The sequence below is a fragment of the Quercus suber genome, unplaced genomic scaffold (genome assembly GCF_002906115.3).
Source record: "Quercus suber isolate HL8 unplaced genomic scaffold, Cork oak 2.0 scaffold_193, whole genome shotgun sequence".
NCBI lineage: Eukaryota > Viridiplantae > Streptophyta > Magnoliopsida > Fagales > Fagaceae > Quercus > Quercus suber.
In genome coordinates this window covers 1,064,155-1,081,051 of record NW_027069651.1, presented here as the reverse complement: position 1 = coordinate 1,081,051, position 16,897 = coordinate 1,064,155, and the positions used below count along the sequence as shown (strand labels likewise).

At 37.0% G+C, this 16,897-nt stretch overlaps 1 long non-coding RNA gene across 1 annotated transcript in view; it reads left to right on the top strand.

Annotated features, from left to right (window-relative positions):
- The first annotated feature begins 16,271 nt into the window (after nucleotides 1-16,271).
- Nucleotides 16,272-16,897, top strand: part of LOC136069848 (uncharacterized) — a 3,540-nt gene continuing 2,914 nt past the window's right edge. The window contains exons 1-2 of the long non-coding RNA XR_010631050.1: nucleotides 16,272-16,620; nucleotides 16,702-16,738. This is a non-coding gene — a long non-coding RNA (uncharacterized LOC136069848). The remainder of the gene's footprint in view (nucleotides 16,621-16,701; nucleotides 16,739-16,897) is intronic.

Below are 16,897 nucleotides of genomic sequence, written 5' to 3'. Positions count from 1 at the left end.
TAAAAACAGAAAACCCAAAACGTTTAATGAGTTAGGGCTAAGCTGAAATATTCTGCAGAAAAACATTCTGCCCGAGATTCGATCGATCGAGTCTTTCTTTCGATCGATTAGCCAGGCCGAAATGCACCAATGCATCTGCAGCCTCTCGATTCCAACTTTACATGAAAGACCCAACTTTGAGCAAGCCTAAACAAGACTTAAACATATTGTTTTGATCATGGTTTGCCAACATTACACATTAGAGTTCTAAATACATAAATTCCTAAATCTTTAGAACCTAACAAACTCCGCCTTTGGCAATCCATGACAAAACACAAACTAAAGCTCAAAGTTTACAAGAGAAAGCCCTTTACATAAATAATGCTCATAAAAACTAAAATTCAATTCTAACTACTATCCATCAGTTGCAAATGTAGACAGCAGCTCAATTGAATCAACCTGTATATTCCTAAAACACTCAACAAACGCATGAACGCATGTGTGGCAGAAAATAGTAAATAAACAGGTATAACATTCTTGTATGATTCACACAGAAACATATATCAATGAATAATCTCATAAATATAAAACAATAAACAGTGAATCCAAAGACACAAGAATCATGTATATATCATGTATATCAAAAAAATGTAACTCCCCCTGACATGAATATCCAAAAAAAAAAAAAATGATATACACAGTGAAGCACCTAGATACAATCTAATATCTCCACTAGCTCCTCAAAGCAAAAAAAAAAAAAAACTCTCCCTCTAACTACAAAACTCCTCTACAAAGTTTACTCCCCCTTTTTGTGACGGAATGCCAAAGGGAAATTACAATCCATCATCAAAAGGAGGTGGTGAGGGTAAACGAAGATGTGCTAGATCAGCTCGCAATGCACGGATCTTGTCAAGCAAGTCCACCAAAATCTGACCATGAGCCGCCTGAACGGTCATGACAGTCTCCAAAGTACGACGGATATCAAAGTCATCCGATGGAGGTGGAGGAACATCAACAGTAGCAGCAGCATCAGGATCAGGAACAGCCTCACTAGCAGGACCTGTAGAAGAAGAGGGAGGAGGTAAAAAACCAGAAAGCTCAGACCTAGGGTGTTTAGAACCAGCTCGAAGGTGAGCAGCCCTCTACCTAAGAAAAGACGCACCTATAGGAGCAATCACATGAATAGGCTCAGAGGAAGGAAAACCACTAAGATCAAGATAAAATAAAATCCTATGAATGAAAATAGGATGAACAAGAGCATGTGAAGAAGATGAACTCCTATAAACTTCATTCAAAGAACGAAGAAACAAATGAGGAAAACTGATAGGAGTATCAGTGACAAGAGCGTACAAAAATACACACCGCTCGAGAGGAATGGTGTGAAGATGAGAGATGGGCCAGATAGAATGACACGCTATCCTAAAGAAGATATAGTGCAACTCAAAAAGCTCAGCAAAGGTGATCCTAGGATCAAAACCCCACTGGATAGAGGACCCAGTGATGTAAGACATGACATCACTCAAAACAGGAGACTCATCATAAGGATAGACTGGGTGCTGGACCAAGGGTACCCCAAGAGCATCAGCCACTATCGAATGAGTAATGGAGTACTCTACGCCTCGTATCAAATTCTTTACCAAAGTGTTGGAATCATAGACACGGATAAAGATGTACGAGAAGAACTCTCTAATCAGGGAAGCTGGAGGAGGAGGATCAGAAACATCCAACAGTGGTAACCAGCCCCAACGCTCAAAGTTTACCCTAATGGCAGGATCAAGCTCATCTAAGATGACAGAACGCTCAGACCAAATCTTTCTCTTAAGGTTCAGCTTCTCATAAGTTTCTTGGTTTTTCTCACTCAGAAACCTCTCACGGTCAAAGGAAGGAAGGAAAGGAGTAGGTGAGGGGGCAGACCTACGAGCCCTAGTCTTCCTAGGCATAGTGCTAAGGAAAGGACAGAGATACAAAGAGAAAACTAAAAAATAACACAAAGACCAAGGACAGACTGCAGGTTAGCACAAAAAGAGATAGAACAAAAATTTATATGATGCATGAACAACCACAATGTCATAATGCATGTACTAATGCAGTAAGCAAAGTTCAAATTAAGTTTAATTTGCACAAAATTGGCTTGAGCATAGAGTTTCTAACAAAAACCCTAAAAATTTGAAAAACCACTTGAGAATTTTGAAACAGATTGATGAATTGAGCATTACATAACACAACACACAGATTATAATGCTTAATTACATCAAAACAACAAGCCAATTTCATCAATTTCAACCTAATTGAACAAAATCCCCAATTCGGAATTAATACAAACCCTAGAAATTTCAATTTTTCACAAACCCCAAAATTGATCAAATTAAACTAGCAAGATCATGTTTATATCATGTCCCCATAAAAACCCATTGATCAATTGCACAAATTTGGGCTTAAATCAACAAAAATCCCAAAAAGAAAAAGGTCCGAAAATTTGAGTGTAAATGCATGAAAAATGTAAATAAACTCAAAAAGGAAGGGCAAAAGAGACTTACCGGCTTCAGGGAAAAGAATCTTTGCAAAAAATTGGAGGAAAATGACAAAAAATTGACTGTAGAGCCTTACCTAGTCGAAGAGAGAAGAAAAGTTTGAAAAAAACTTTTTGAAAAAGTGTTTGAATCAGTCAAGAACAGTGTTTTAAAAAACCTGATTCACGACTTTTAATTGATCGAAAATTACATTCAATCGATCAAATCAATTCGAGATTTTTAAAAGAATTTTAAATATTTTCAATCGATCGAAAAACAGCTTGGATCGATCGAAACAGACAGCGGCTCACAGTAATTTAAGAAAAATTACAGTTTTGAAAAACTCAAACCAGTTTTTGAAAATAACTCCTCAAAGCATTAAACAAAATGCATGAGTATGAGATGTAATGGAATGCGTTTTTAAAAACCCAAATTTTTAATTCCAGTTTCTCCAAAGAAAGTTTTAGCCATTCTCCCTTCAAGTTCTCAAGCAAACAAAATGTTTTGCATAATACTCAAGGTATTTTCAAACTTGGTTGGTCAGACCAAAAACACACGCAATTACATGTACAGTGTTTAGCAAAGAGTAACTTGTGTAGTATGTGCAAACTAGCAAGAACTTGAGATACATGTAAGGTGATATGTGAATAGAAATCAATCACAAAGTCTACAAAGTTCATCACACAGAATTTTAAAAGAGACTATCACCTAAAGAGTTACATCATATAACTCCCACATCTCCTAGAACATAAGCTTGCAATCATGTAAGTTTCTTAAATTTTGCCTCATTATTTTATTTATTTATTTATTTTTTTTTTGTGAATTGGCATCAAGCCTAATAGTATACACCAATTTTAATTATGTGAAATGGCATCAAGCCTAATAGTACACACCAATTTTAAGCATTAAGCAATTAATCGAGGCTACATCTTATGTTCTTTTTGTGCATGTACTATACTTTCTCGAGCACAAAATCTTATGAAATGCACTAAGGTGTTCATGATTGGCTAGTGAACAGTGGTGAGATGGTTATTTATGCCTTTCTCAAAAGGATCAAGTCCGACAGTCAAATAACATGTGACTTCAAAATCAAGACAAAGTGATAAACACCATAAACATCTTTCCCACACAATATGCACTACAAAATTTCAACTAGTCAAGTGCAATAAATAAGTTCATCAAAGCTAAACAAGATACATAAGACATGTTATGTGTAAATAAATTGACCAACCTTGTTTTCAAAGTCCAAGAAAAATAGTGCCAAACATATTTTGCTTTCCCTTTTTTTTTTTTTAAAAAAAAAAAAAGAGAAAACAAATAAATTCTAGAATGAAATGCATGAATGTAATGCAATGCAAGTCTTAGAATAAAAACACAAAAAAAAAAACACAAAAACCAAAGAGCAATGGTCACAAAGAAATTAACAATGAAGCACAAGGACCAAGAACCTAACGAGACTAGGGACACCGAAGCACACCAATCACTTGACGAAGTGTCTCCAACTTACTTCCATCAAGCGGTTTGGTAAAGATGTCAGCATTTTGACGATCAGTAGGGATATACTCAAGACAAAGAATTTTCTTTTCAACCAGATCCCTAATGAAGTGATATCTAAGTTCAATGTGTTTGGTCTTAGAGTGTTGAACAGGATTCTTAGATATATATCTATAGCACTAGAATTATCACAATAGACAACCATGGCGTCTTGAGGAATCCCATAATCACTTAAGAGTTTTTTCATCCAAATGAGCTGAGAACAGCAACTCCCAGTAGCAATATATTCTACCTTAGCAATGGATAAAGAAACAGAATTTTGCTTCTTACTCATCCAAGTTACAAGATTGGCTCCTACATAAAAACACCCCCCAGTGGTGCTTTTTTTGTCATCAGCATTCCCAGCCCAATCAGAATCAGAAAAACCAACAAGAGACAAATTAGACTCCTTGCTATAAAATAATCCATGATCATAGGTTCCACTCACATATTTTATAATTCTCTTAACAGCATTTAAATGAAAAACCTTAGGATTAGACTGAAATCTAGAGCAAACACTAACACTAAAAGAGATATCAGGCCGACTAGCAGTCAAATATAAGAGACATCCAATCATGCTTCTATATAAAGTAACATCAACAGACTCACCTGAAGGATCAATTGTCAATTTTGCATTAGTAGCCATTAGTGTTCTAGCATGAGCAGCCTTGTCTAGTCCAAATCTTTTAACCAGATTTCTTGCATATTTAACTTGATTGATGTAGATTCCTGACTCCGTTTGCTTTACCTGCAAACCTAAAAAGTAAGTTAGTTCACCAACTATGCTCATTTCAAACATCGCTTTCATTTCATTTGTAAAAGAATGAGCAAGAGAATCATTAGTAGCACCAAAAACAATGTCATTAACATAAATTTGAGCTACAACAAAACCAGTCTTTTGTCATCAACATAGCATGAGTGAGTAATCACATTCAAGGCTTTTGATCTCAATCTCATGTTATCATTTAGACTACCTAATATAGTTGTGGTGGGATGATTCAGTCTCACTCGAGAGGATGGACCTTTAACTAAAGATGTGAAGGTACCTTTCTGTTCAGATGGAGGACTGAGCTCACTTTGTACCTATTGAGTTTCACGAACCGAAGTGGATGGTTCTAAATTGGATGGTACTGAAACTGTATCATTCAACACTAATAGCTCTTCCTTACTATGTTTCCCAACATACTCAGCAGGAAAAGAATCATCAACTTCTAAAGACTTATCTTGAGCAAGAGTAGTGCTTTCTAAAAGTGCTTCTGAACACACTTCATCATTTATCACAACATTTGAAGATTCCATGACTGTTTTGGTTCTCAAATTGTACACTTTATAAGCTCTACTAGTGAAAGAGTATCCTAGAAAGTATCCTTTGTCACTTTTTGCATCAAACTTTTCTAGGTTCTCTCTATCACGTAGAATGTAACAATCACTGCCAAATATCTTGAAATATTTGACAACAGGCTTCTTCCCTCCCCAGAATTCATAGGGAGTTTTCTTGAAGTCAGGTCTGAAATACACTCGGTTGAGGGTATGACAAACAGTGTTGACAGCTTCTCCCCAGAAGGATTTTGGCAACTTTTTGTTGTGTAACATAACCCGTGCCATCTCCTGTACAACCCTATTTTTCCTTTCCACAATCCCATTTTGTTAAGGTGTCTTGGGTGAAGAGAACTCTTGATGAGTGCCTTAATCATTGTAGAAAGTAGCCAACTTAGTATTCTCAAATTCTCTTCCATGATCACTTCTTATTCTGGCTATCACAGTATCTTTCTCAACCTGCAATTTTTTGCACAGATGTATCGTCTTCTCAGGAGCCTCAGCTTTATCTTTCAAAAGCACAACCCAAGTATATCTAGTAAAGTCATCCACAACAACTAGAATATACTTCTTTCCACCCAAACTCTGAACTCTAGCAGGACCCATGAGGTCAATGTGCAGTAGCTCTAGAGGTCTTGAAGTTTGAACACTAGTCACAGATGAATGCTTGGATTTCACTTGTTTACCTATCTGACATGGTCCATAAATGCACTTATCTATCTTCTCAAACTTAGGTAAACCAATAACTGCCTTACATTTGGAAATCTTTTCTAACTGCTTATGACTGGCATGTCCCAACCGTTGATGCCACAAATCAACTTGATCAATCTTTGCACTAAAGCACTTGTTGTTCACACTTGGTATTATGCCATAACAGTTGTCAGCTGTCCTTACACCAACACACATACAGTCACCTCCTCCATCAAGTATCTCACATTCATACTTGGTGAAAAGAACATTTAAATCATTGTCGCAAATCTGGCTTATACTGAGTAAATTGGCCTTCAGTCCATCAACATACCAAACATCTTCAAACACTGGCAATCCTGAAATATCCACAGTTCCAATGCCTCTGATCACAGATTTGCTTCCATCTCCAAAAGTGATTGTTCCAATCTTTCCTTCAAAGAGTGTTTTGAATAAACCTTTGTTCCCTGTCATATGCTTGGAACAACCACTATCCAAATACCAAAGACAAGAATCACGTGCCTTTAAGGCGGTTAAAGCAATATAGCATAAATAATTCTTATCACATATGATTAAATCAACTCAAGTAAAGATTTAACAAAAACAACAAGAGGCAAAGACAACAAGTAGGCAAGTTGATATATAAGCAAAATGATTTTCCAAAAATCCATGACAACAGGGGTCACGGATCAACTCAGAGATCAAAAAATCTCCAACAAGAGAGCTACCCGCTTTGATACCACTTGAACGGTTTTAGACCCCTTAAACCAACCAGATTAACCTAGTTAATTAGCCAAGTTGTTACTTAGTCAAATTATGCAACTCTAGGTTATCACAAACATACAATCATATCAAAAGTATAAAACAGCAGAATAAAAAATAATACAAGATATGATCACCCAGGAAAACCAAACCGGTAAAAAACCTAGGGAGGATTTGACCTAGCTATCCTCAAGGTAAACCTAAATCCACTATGAAAGGATTGAAGTTCATACAAAAGGACTTACAAGCTCTCCGCTTGACTTCCTAATGCTACCCACCAGTAGAACTTACTGACACGACCACGTGCAAGCTCTGAATCCACGGACTCCTTCTTTCTTGGATTCTCCAATCAGCTACAAGCACCCACGCTTGTTATTCTTTAAGCTCCAGTGGCAGCAACCGAGTTGATCATCAAGGTTTTGAAGTAATCTTTACCTAGAAAACCCTAAGCTTTGTGTAAATGAAAACTCTTCTAGATCTCACAAGAGATTTACACAAAACAGAAAAGTATAAGCAATAATACAACAAGAGCAACTCTAAAAACGTGGCTAGGGTTTTTCTTTATATACCTAAAGTAAAAACAGAAAACCCAAAATGTTTAATGAGTTGGGGCTGAGCTGGAATAGTCTACAGAAAAACATTCTGCCCGAGATTCGATCGATCGAGTCTTTCTTTCGATCGATCGAGCCAGGCCGAAATGCACCAATGCATCTGCAGCCTCTCGATTCCAACTTTACATGAAAGACCCAACTTTGAGCAAGCCTAAACAAGACTTAAACATATTGTTTTGATCATGGTTTGCCAACATTACACATTAGAGTTTTAAATATATAAATTCCTAAATCTTTAGAACCTAACAAGTATGACTATTTCTTTAGTTAATTTCTGAATTTTCTTGTAACTGTCACATGTAACTAATGACATGAAAATGCTAGAGAGAGAGAGCATATAAGTATACAACAATGGTATTCAAGAATGACATTTGGTTAATTTTATAGTAGATTTTAAATCCATCATTTCTTCCGATTTTTTTTTTTTTTTTAATCTGGTTGGGTTTGCACATTTATTTTTTATTTTTTATTTTTACATTCACATGTTGGTTTGGTTATGTGATATGTTTTCTAGTACAAGTTTCTTGGGACGCTTTTGATTCAAGGTTGCAATCATTGTTGATAATAGATGACACAATAACCAAAATGTGATGCTTTATTAAGAAGAAGAAACTTTTTAATTTTGTCAATTTGAAGTTAAAATTATCATGGGAAGACCGTAGTAGTTTTCCTTTCTGATCGTAGTTTGTTGGTAATTCCACAAAAGCTGGAGCATTATGTATTTACTGTCATTATGTATTTACTACTCTTACCAACCATCGCTTCGTTTGTATTAAACGAGGAATTACATCTTTCATACTACAAGCTCCTGTTGGAAAACAAGAGTGCATCACATACAAAATCCTACCTAATTGTCAAAAAACTTGAAGGAGTTGTTTTTCTTCTTCTTGGTTCAAACAAGCAGTTGTTTTTCTTCTCTATAAGTTGTTTGAGAGAAATTAAACTTCTCTATTTTTTCATTAAAATATATGTACATTAAAACTGGCATTATTTGTAGTTAAAAATATAATATCAGTGGTAGGCCAAAGTTAGAATCATTAACAGCCTGTTACCTAAGATTTGATGTAAAATTATTGTAAACATAATATTTCTTATAGTAAAATTTGTAGTGTTAGTATACATATTTGTATAATATTTGATAGTATAAAGTTCGTATAAAATCATATTCTTGATTGAACTAAAATCAATATTATCTTTAGATTTGCAGTTGATTAAAAAAATCAATATTATTATTATTATCTTTGATTTTAGTCTCAATCGATGAACGCAGCGTCCCCCTCAAGTCGGCTAATTACGCCTACTACATGCCAACAAAATTTTGAGGTTTCGCCAGCCACGATACTTTTTCCTCGCATGTAATTTATGTTTTTGTCCCATGTGGCATACTTATGTTTGATGTAAGAGTGCTTTCACTTTCCGTTGGAATGCATGAAATTTATATTAGAAGTCCCTTCCAAAGAAAATCCCAACCATCTTCCCTTTCCCTGCGTGATTTTATATAAAACACAATGTTAAACCACCTGATATGTTTTTAATATGTATGCTAATTTTTATGCCAAGCAGATGTTACTTATTATTCAACCCATAAACTCATATCTTATATTATTTTAAATTACAAAAATTTGAATTTAAACAGTTATTTGATGACCTTATTATTAATCGTTGATCACTTTAAAATTTTGCAAGTATAGAGAATATATAAAAAAAAAATATAATCGAATAGTAAATTTGTCAAAATTAGCATAAAATTTAAAAATATTAAATGGTATAACTTGTAAGTAATACTACAGCAAATGTAAACTATCAAATATAAATGACTAAGAAGTCCTTTTTCAGCTTCCATTTCGAGGAATACAATAAATACATATCCCCTTTTATTAATTATTAATGCAACTTATGAGTTATGATTATAAAGTTGTTATGGGTTGATATGTATGGTTCATTTTTTTTTTTTTAATGTGTCTTCTAATTGAGACACTCTTAAATGTTCTTCTTATTTTTACAATTTTACACGTTCTTCTTATTTTTCTCTTCTAATTCAAATAATAATAGTTTATACTCTTTTTGTTTAAGTTGTCATAAATAATAAATATTTAAAAGGTTTCTAAAATTAGAAAAAAAATTGTTATTAATATACCGCTTAAAAAGTTCACATTATTGGCCAGTCTACCCAATAATTTCTCCTTATTTGCTTATGAAATTTGACTTTCTATTAATTTTCATTACTTTTTCTTTTATATCATCATGTAATTTGTGTTTATCTCGAGTTATGCATCATTACTAGTATATTTTATCTTGGTTTCATTATTGTGTAATAAAAAAAATCATGTGACCACCCTTAAAATTAGGAGAGAGTAACTTAAGATGGTCTCATGAGATCATCCTCTCATAGCACGTGAAACCAAAATATAAGGGAACCATACATATATGTTGTAAGAGAGAGGTCTCATGAAACTATTTTGTAAGATGTTATTTTTAAACTTAGAGTTGTGTAAAGAACAAATTTCAAAATACAAATTACCTATAAAAAGGGTAACAAAGGAGAGCCGCACAAAGTTGTTCCAACTTTCTATTATGAGAAAGTCTATAAGCGGCACAAAAAAATTTGACACCTACTAATGTGACAGTTATTAGTAGTAATAGGTAAAAAAGTGATTTTAATGACGGATCCAAATGAAAACCACACTTTACAACTTAACTAATGCCAAAAATGTAGTCAAAATTTTTTTATGCATCTAGCATTGCTATTCTATTCCCTTCATGCTTAGAAAGCCCCAAAACAAGGAAGTAGTATCATGTTTGATAATAAAGATGCCCACTATAGCGAGATGGGGGCAATGGATGGTGGTGGGTAGGGCTTGTATTTTTGCACCTGTCTAAAAGCTTTGTTGTGTAGCAAATGTGACAAGGAATGGGATTGGCAGAGGGAAAGGCAATGCAAAGGTGCAAAGTTCATCTACAGTATGGGAGAAAAGTATGAAAAGAAACAAATTAATTATAAGAATTTTATTAACGTGTGCCTTTAGGGCATATATTACTAAACCATTTAAAAATTTATGAGAATTGAAAGCAAAAAAGTGATTAATTATTTTGACAAATTTTTCATAAAATTTTTTCTAAAATGAATGGTTAATGTGTGCCCTAAAGGCATACATTAACCGGACTCTAATTATAATACGTGGAGTCAGGGGCGGAGCTAAAGGGGGGCGAGGGGGGGCTGCCCCCCCTGACCCTCCTCCCAAACCCCTTTAGTATAGGATTTTTGGATTACTTTGCCCCATAGTGGCAGAGCCACTTGAGGACCGAGGGGACCTTGGCCCCCCGAAAATTTTGAAAAAAATTTAAAATAAATATTTTTTTGGAAATATCTTAAAAATTTAGAATGGGCTACTCAAAATTTTAAGCTAATCTAGTGAAATTTAACCCAAAAATTTAATTTGGGAAAAAGGAAAAAACCCAAAAAATTAAATTCGGTAAAAAATAAAAATAAACAAACAAACAAAATCCACTATCCAGCCCAATAATCAGCCCACGTTCCTCCAAAACCCCTCATTCACCTTTTATAAATTCCAAATTTGCAACATATATAAACTCAAAAAAAAAAAAAAAAATTTAGGTTACTGTGTACTGTTCCAATTGCGTCGCTTGCCATGGCCAGTTAACCACGCTGCCAGCTTGCTGGAAGTCTGTAACGCGCCACTCCCCGGCGGCAACACTGGTACACCTCTTTCTCTCTTACCGCTCTGTCGTTTGTTTGCTTAACATTGCTGTTATATTTGCTAATAACTGCTCAACACTATTGTGAAGCAGTACACTTTGAGTCTTTGACCGACTAGTAAACTTCTAGACTGAGTAGAAGTGTTGTATAGCTGTACAGCATTTCCCAAATAACACTTTTATCTTTCTTTATTTTTTTATTATAATAAGATATATTAGTTTTGTTTTGGTGATTTAATGTTCTTTACACAGTACATTACAATTGATAATAATAATAATATAATATATAATAATGTGGCTTATATTAGAATATTAGATTATCTATTTATATCTGATAATAGTAGAAGGACAAATAATTGTTTAATTGTTTGATTTTATCTAATTGCATTTAAATAGTAATTTGTACTTCATTGTTCACACTTCTTTTTTTAACAAAAATTATTGTATAAATCTTCAAAATTTCATATCTATTAATCAATTTTTTATCCTAAATGCTGAAACATTAGATGTAACTACTTAGAAAAGCTCTAGAATGTAAAAAGGTAAGTTCAAACCTAAGTACAAATAATTTAGTACGGTGAAAAAAATGTAAGCACAAGTTTACTTAAAGTTAGTTTATGAAATAAAGTAAATTACTTTTTGCCACAATTTGGGCCAAGTTAACTTGAGTTTTTTGCATTTTGAGCTAATGTAGGTAGAACTAATGTAGGCTTAACCCATTAACACAATATAGGCATAACTAATTTGCCCCCCCTAAGAAAATTTCCTGGCTACGCCACTGCGTGGAGTCGTCAATGTGGGTCACTACAAGAGATATGTCCAAAGAGATTTTTATTTTTATTTTTATTTTTATTTTTCATTTGGTAAAATGTCCAAAGAGATTTGCAAAGAAGGAAAATCATCAAGAATCTAACAAGTGGGATTTTTCATCAAAAAAAAATTATATATATATATATATATATAATATTGGTTTTCATTTTAAGTGACAAATTAGCAAATTTTTTTTATTATAATAAGATATATTAGTTTTGTTTCGGTGATTTAATATTCTTTACACAGTACATTACAATTAATAATAATAATAATATAATATATAATAACGTGGTTTATATTAGAATATTAAATTATCTATTTATATCTGATAATAGTAGGAGGACAAATAATTGTTTAATTGTTTGATTTGATCTAATTGCGCTTAAATAGTAATTTACACTTCATTGTTCACACTTCTTTTTTTAACAAAAATTATTGTATAAATCTTCAAAATTTCATACCTATTAATCAATTTTTTATCCTAAATGCTGAAACATTAGATGTAACTACTTAGAAAAGCTCTAGAATGTAAAAAGGTAAGTTCAAACCTAAGTACAAATAATTTAGTACGGTGAAAAAAATGTAGGCACAAGTTTACTTAAAGTTAGTTTATGAAATAAAGTAAATTATTTTTTGCCATAATTTGGGCCAAATTAACTTGAGTTTTTTTGCATTTTGAGCTAATGTAGGTAGAACTAATGTAGGCTTAACCCATTAACACAATATAGGCATAACTAATTTGCCCCCCTAAGAAAATTTCCTGGCTCCGCCACTGCATCGCAGGGATCCCATGCGAACACGTCAAGGTTCCTTTTGAGGAACTTAAGCAACTCCTCCTTCTCCCGGGGAGGCAGTTGGGCTCTGACTCGAAAGAACCTCTCCGGGTTATCGTCGATGACCACTTTTTCTAGGCTTTCATGTTTTGCTTCCTCAGCGGCCGTATCAGTTGGCGCCACTGAGGCCATTAATTGCTATAAGTTTTCGGCCGCGGTGGCCGAGGACTCTGTATCGTGCCGATGTGAGGTGGCTGCCACCATACACCGCCTTGTCGTGGACTGGCATCCCCGGATCTCGAGGACTCAGCCCCCTAACGGGAATTTCACCTTCTGGTGCAGGGAAGAGGCAATGCCCCCCAAGGTGTGGAGCCAAGGCCTTCCTACAATGGCAGTGTAGGGGGAGTACGTGTCCACCACTATAAAGTCCACTTCCACTACTTCCGGGTTGGTCTGGATGGACAGCCTGATCACACCCTTCGGGATAACTAGCTTCCCATCAAAGCTCATCAAGGGAGAGCTATAGGGCGTTAGGTCTTCCGGCTTTAGCCCCAACCCCTTATAAAGGTCGGGGTACATAACCTCAGCCGTGCTGCCACCATCCATCATCACCGTTCTTACGTCGTAGTCCCCAATTCTGAGGGTGATCACCAAAGCATCGTCGTGGGGTTGGGTGGTTCTGTCCTTGTCCTCCTCGGAAAAGCTTAGGGTCGGGTGAAAGCCTCTCCTGGCCTTCTTTGGCTCGGATTGGGACTCCCTGGCAGGCACCTGGGTCACAGACAGCACTCGCGAGAGGCGTATGCCTATTTTTCCTGGCGCAGCCAGGATCACATTAATCGTACCAGCGGGCTACCTCATGGCAGTGTCCCTCCATGGCTCCTGGTAGGTCTGGCCCTGATGGCCGTTGGAATGGTGCAGGAGGTGCTTCAGCTTCCCCTTCCAGACTAACTGGTCCAGATAATTCCAGAGGTTCTGCAGTCCTCTATAGCATGTCCGTGGTCCTGGTGGTATTGGTAGTAATGGTCCTGATTGCGCCTATCAGGATCCCCCGACATCTTATTCATCCACTTGAAGTACGGTTCATTCCTGATCTTTTCCAGCACCTTGTGTACTGGTTCTTGGAACATAGCGTCGACAGTCTGGGCGTTTGTCGCCCCAGATTGTTCCATGAAATCTCTCCTTGGACGGGCATTGTTCTACCGGTCTGACCTGGAATCCCTCCTCTCCTGAGGGATAACCTTCTCCTTCCCCTTGCCCTGTAGCAAGTCTTCCTCTACCCGCTTGTCTTTATCAATCTGATCCATTAACTGCCGCACGCTGGTGGCGGGCTTACCAGTTAAGGACTTCTTCAGGCCATGCCCCATCGGCAGTCTGTTCTTGAATGTATTGATGGCGACATCGTCGTACTTGCCATCCAGCTCATTGTAAATCTCCCAATACTTGTCCGAGTAAGCCTTGAAATTCTCCCCGTCACGCATGGTCAGGACAGTAACGTGCTCATGGGCTGAGGAGGTCTGCTGTTTGTAACAAAATGGGAACCAAAGGCTTGGGTCAGCTGTCTGTACAAGTCTATGGAATTCGTCCTCAAGCCGTTGAACCACCTCATTGCCACAGGTCCCAAGCTAGATGGGAAGACTTTGCACATCAGCGCCTTGTTCTTAGAGTGGACAGCCATCCTGTGGTTGAACTGGCTCACATGCTCCATGGGGTCCGTTTTGCCATTGTAAACGGTGAAGGTTGGCTGCTGGAACCGCCGAGGGAGCACCACCTCTTCTATGCGACGCGTAAAGGGTGATTTGGAGAGCCAGTCCAGTGCCCTGCTCATGGCGTCACTTCCTAAGCCCCTAGGAGTTGGGCTGTCACGTTTATGCCTCTGGTAGCGCTCATCCTCGTGGGAGAAAGTTTCACTCGGGGGTGTTCTCGACCTTTGCCTGTAATCGTCATCATTTTTGTCGTCAGAGGGTAAGTCAGGGCTGGGTTCGGATTGCCTTCACCGTGCATGGCGCAGCTTTCTCTTCAAATCATCTATCTCTCGCTGCATGGCCACCTTATCATCCTGTATCTGGGATGCGTGACTCTTAACCTCTTGTGATCGTGTGGCCTGGCCATTATCGTGCCTCTGGGGCACGTGGCCGCCCCTATGGGTATGGCTTTTGCTAGTTTGAGGTATGCACGCTTGCCTCTTGAAATCGTCTGTTCTCCTCGCTTTGGCCGTGCCCGGTGTCACCATAGTTATTCTGATGCTGGGATTTAGCCGGTTCATGCCGATGGGAACTCCCTTGGTGAGGGCCTGATCCTACCATGCCTGGCTGTTGTCCTTACTAATGCACAAGTTCTTCCCACGGACGACGCCAATTGTAGGGACCAGGTTCGGGCCTTTCTACGTATTGAGAGAGTGGACCCAAGCCCAGCTAGCCTTGCAATGAATTTATAGAGAGCGGGGTCAAGAACTAGGCTCTAGCAAGGTATGCAACGGCCATGCATGGTTGCTCGTGGATTTAAATAGTACAAACGTAGATAAAAATGAACAATGATGCTTCTCGGCCTTTCTCTTGGGAGCTTGCAGTTCTTATTACTTCTTTAGTGATTGGTTACAATTACTTCTAGGAGAATACAAGTTGCTACCGTCTTCCTTTTCTTTTTCCCATCCCCTCTTTCCAAAAGGGATTCCTTACATTATATACTCATTTCTAAATTGATCCTAGCCCTACATTTGTTGAGCAACCAGGCCACTACTTGAGTGCCTGTCCCATCAGCCACCTTCCCATTCTTCCTGTGGGTTGCAGCAATCAAGTTAGCACTGTTTTGGAGTCCCCTCCTCATTAATGCGGCCAAGACGTTAGTTGTGGGCATTTAATGTGGAGGTGACAGTTCGTTCCAGACTTGCTCCTCCACCGTGCTTCCATTGCTAACGCGTGGTACTTGCTCTTTCCTCTTTGGTTATTTAGGAAGACCCCCCTTGATGGTGTGTTGCCTGTTCACTTTTATGGTCTCGGATGTCTGAGGACAGAGTCGTCCTCGGACTAGTTTCTTGGACACTGGGCTTCTTACTTTCATCCTTGGACCCTACATACATCCTCGGCGTGGGCTTTTGGGCCCGGTTTGAAGTGGGCCAGGGCTGTCTGACTTTCTGGCCCCATAATATTAATAGTCAAAGTTAAAGCAAAATCCAATTAGATTTTAATTGGATTTTCAATTTCACGCCACGTGTCTTATTTAATTTTTAATTTTGTGCCAAGGGAATTATTGAGAATAAAAATCGAAGAGTCTAAATCCAATTAGGTTTAAATTAAATTTCAATTAGAGTCCAATTTTCCACCACTTGTCCATCTAAATTTTTAATTTTTGTTTCAAGTGAATTATTAGGGGTACGTTTGGTAGACTGTAATAGCAATTGTAATGTAATAAGTATTCATATGGTTTAGCTTTACAGTTGTTTGGTTAAGTTTTTATTACTTGTAATAATCATTCCATATGAATCTCTATTCCTTAAAATGAGGAATAGACATTCCTTATTAAAAGTACTGAATCCCTATTCCCTTGCTAAACGTAATATGCTCTGGTTAAGCAAAATTCCCAAAATTTCCAAAATGTCCCCGCTACCCACGTCTTCTCCAAAAATTTCTTTCTCCTTGCTCTGTTAACAAAAATCCCAAAATCCCCTACTACCCGTATTTTCTCCAAAATTCCTTCTCTTTGCTCTGTTAACAAAATTTCCAAAATCCCTCACTACCTGCATCTTCTCCAAAATTTCATCTCCTTCCTAAATTTTCCATCTCCCTCCTCTCTAAAATTTTATTTTCCCGCTACTAGAGATCTATTTATATGGGTATTGTCTTTCTTTCACCCTCAGTTGCTGCTCCCTCTTCTCAAGGAAATTTTTTTTTCCTTCTTCCCTTAGGTCTGCGATTTCCACAGGTATTGCAACCTCTCTCTCTTCTTTTCTCATCTATTTGTATGGGTATTTCCTTTTACTCACCCGCTGCTTTCTCTTCTCAGGATTTTTTTTCTGCCCATAGATCTACAATTTCTACAGGTACTGCCCTCTGTTTCTATGGTCCGTATCAATTTCTTTCTTTCTTTTTTTTTTCTTTTTTTTTTGACATTATATCAAATTTGCCATAGTTGATATTTGTATAGCTGTATAATTGATACTGCCCTCTGTTTCTGTTACCGTATCAATTTCTTTCTTCTT